This window comes from Tupaia chinensis, unplaced genomic scaffold (assembly GCF_000334495.1).
Source record: "Tupaia chinensis unplaced genomic scaffold, TupChi_1.0 Scaffold147970_1, whole genome shotgun sequence".
Taxonomy (NCBI): Eukaryota; Metazoa; Chordata; class Mammalia; order Scandentia; family Tupaiidae; genus Tupaia; species Tupaia belangeri.
The window spans coordinates 317370-320856 of NW_006207820.1; positions in this window are offsets into that span (position 1 = coordinate 317370).

The window sequence follows — 3487 nt, forward strand, 5'->3', positions numbered from 1 at the left end:
CTTTCACCCAAATGTAAAAATGAGTGAGCAAAAAAGCAAAGTGAGTTGGCTTTGCCTTACCTCACAGAGGAGTTGAAAAGAAAACTCTCTCAACCATGCCCTTTGTGATCTGACTCACATACAATCGTAATTTAGTCATTGTCATAAAATCTGACCAAGTGCACACTATTAGTTTGCCTCTTAAGGAAGAGGAAGACCCCTTACTCTTATAATAAAAGCTCTGTTTCTGTTTTACTTAAGAGTTTAAGTGACTTACCTCACATACTTAATAAGTAATTATACGCAAGTTCAGTTGATTCCAGACCCAAGTTCTCTAAATCATTGTAAGAGTATGATGACGTATAAATATTGAAATATCTGAGACTAGAAGGTATTTACCAGAAATTTTGTGAAATGAATAGAGAACAGGATCAAGGTTATAATTCCAAAGAGTGTGTGAAGATGGTAAAGGAAGAACAGAGTAAGAGGTTTGAAATGTGGGAGAAATTCCTGGGAGTGAGTGGTACTCAGGGTAACAGCCAATTTCTAAGAAGTTAAACAAGATCAGAACTTTTAAATGTTCAGTGGTTTTAAAATACCAGATTTTTTTGTCATCTTCATTAGGTTTAGTTATTGGATTTTTGAAGTTTTGCTTATATAAAACCTCAAGTTTTAAGTTACTTTCCATCCAAGTTAACAGTACCGTTTTATCTCCAAAGATGCTAATACCTGATATGTTGCTAGAGTTATCAGAATTAATGTATTCTTTTTAGTTTTATTTGCATTTTAAGATATTTCACAAAGTTGGAGACTGTGTAGATACAAAATATAACTACCAACCACTTTTGCACTCTTTTGTAAAGACCTGCATTATTATTTAGTTCTCTTTGAAATTTCGGCAGAGATCTCTTTGTTTGCTCACTATTTTGCAATCTTAACTACGACAGCATGGCATTATCTCTTCTCTCACTGATTTTCTCTTACTTGTTCTGGCTAAAATTACCACCCTATTATTCTGGAGTTTATCTTAACCTTTTAATACACTTTGCTTGTTTTTATATTCCTCTCAGTGTGGGAGCGTCCCCATTATGCTCATTTACCAAAATCTTTTCTTTCTAGCTAGAAAAAGAATATAAACAAATATAGGATATTTATTTATTGCTTAACATGAGAAAAAAATGTTCTAAAATGAAATGTCAGAAGGTGGTATAAATATATACTATAATTGGAACTATTGTAAAAATTTCCAAGGTTGAGTTATGTGACCTTCTAACTGTGATTATCTATAAATTTCTACTAATGTCATCTGCATTTAAAAGTTTGCTTTTAAAAAGTATTTACCAGTAAGAAAAAAATCACTTTAGTAAAGCGTTGTTATTGGGACAGGAACGAGGGTGGGAAGCTTACTGCAAGGGCTATAGGACTATATATATATATAATTTTCATAAAGAAAGACATATTTAAAATGTAAAAACAGAGAAGAGGATTCTTCATGGCTCCTGCGAACTAGTCATTTCAGGGGACAGGAGAAATGAAGATTTTCTACTGATAATTCAGCCTCCAATAAACAAAGCTAGTGTGGCAGGAGAGGTGAGGCCTTCCTTCAGAAGAGGATTCCTCATGGTTCCTGTGAATTAGTCATTTCAGGGGACAGGGGAAATGAAGATTTTCTACTAATAATTCAGCCTCCAGCAAACAAAGCTAGCATGTTAGGGAGCCTCTCTGGCCTTCTATCTCTGTCTCTGTGTCTCAGTCTCTGTCTCTCTCTGCTTCTGTCTTATCATTTTTTGTAATTTTTCCTTCTTACGATTTTTTTAAAGGTAAAGTTTTTCTCTTGCTCTCAGTTCCACCTTTTGTTTTGTTAATAATCCCCTCTGGTCCTTCTGCCCAGGCAGGAGAGGTGAGGTCTTCCTTCAGAAGAGGATTCCTCATGGCACCTGTGAACTAGTCATTTCAAAAGATTCAAAAGACTGTGAATACTATCAGACCGTATCAGCTGATATAAAATAGAAGAAGTGGCTCCCTAAAAGTAAGATACCAATGAAGTTTATCTGAATATTTTTCCTTTCACTTACATCTAATATTAAAATTACTTATCAGTCATCTAAAGATGGTTTAAAGTATATAGCAGAATGTGTATAGGTTATATGCCAATACTAGTGTACACCATTTTACATAAGGGATTTGAATATCCATATATTTTAGGGAATCCTAGAACCAATTACTTGTGGATATTGAGGAACAACTGTACATTCATGTTGGAAGAAATAAAAATTAAAATTAATTAGCACCCTCATAAATTTAAATCTTATTTACATTTTTTGACATTAAATTTCCTCTCTTTATTTTAAATATCCTCTGAGAGATATTCCTACATAATGAAGTGAGGTGATATTTAGAGAGATTGTCTCCAATTCTACTTGTGCTATTTTGGACAAGTTATATAATCTCTCAAGCTTCAAGATTTATATCTATGAAATAGTATTACATATTTTGGGGGAAATATTTTTGCTATAGGGCACTTGCACTTGCACAAGGACAGAGAGTGATGAGAGACAGAAAGTAACAAATCCTCCCCCAGGGGATGTCTACACCACAATCCCTTCTTCATTCTTCTCTTGGCATCTTGAGCACACATGCACATGTGCCTGGCATGATTTTGAAGCCACCAGGTCCAGGACTCAAACCGTGGTTGACCATGTGGGAATCTGGTGACACAAATGCTATGCCATCTGTTGGTCTCCAGGAGTAGTACTTCTAATTTATAGTGTTAGAGAACTTGAACTAAATTAAGTTGTATATGAAGTTGGGCCCTCATAATATTGGTGTATATTGACATAGAGTAAGTGACTGAAAAACTTGACAGTTGCTTTCATCTTGGAAATGAAACCATTTAGATGGCTTCAGAGAAGCCAGCAAAACATTTGAAAATCTCATGTAATTTTAGAAGAAAATCAAGAGTTTGAAACTACCAAGGTTACCAGAACTTGTGGACAAAATTCTACCTAGAAAAGAGATGGGGAAATGATCCTGAGACATTGTGAGGTTTTGTTTTTAATTTTTTGCTATAGGGCATATGCCCTCCAAGAGAAATAAAAAGGAAAGAGGGAAAGTGAGAAATCACTCCCTGCCCCCAGAGGGATGGTCATGCCCTAATCTCTTCTCTTTTCCTCTCTTGGGATTTGGGGCATGCACTCACATGTGCCTGACGTGTTTTTCAAGCTACCAGGTCCTGAACTTCTGTAGGTCATGTGAGATCCAGGGCCTTAACCACTACCTGCTGGCCCCCATTGTGGAATTTGTAAGCTCTGTAGGTAACTACCACCCCCCCCAAAAAAAAAGTAGATAAATTAATGAAATTAAAGTGAAATTTTCCATAGTATCATTGAGTTGAGTAGTTTAGAAGTATTGATAAAAAAGTGAAGTACAGAGAAGAGGATTCCTCATGGCTCCTGTGAACTAGTCATTTCAGGGGACAGGAAAAATGAAGATTTTCTACTGATAATTC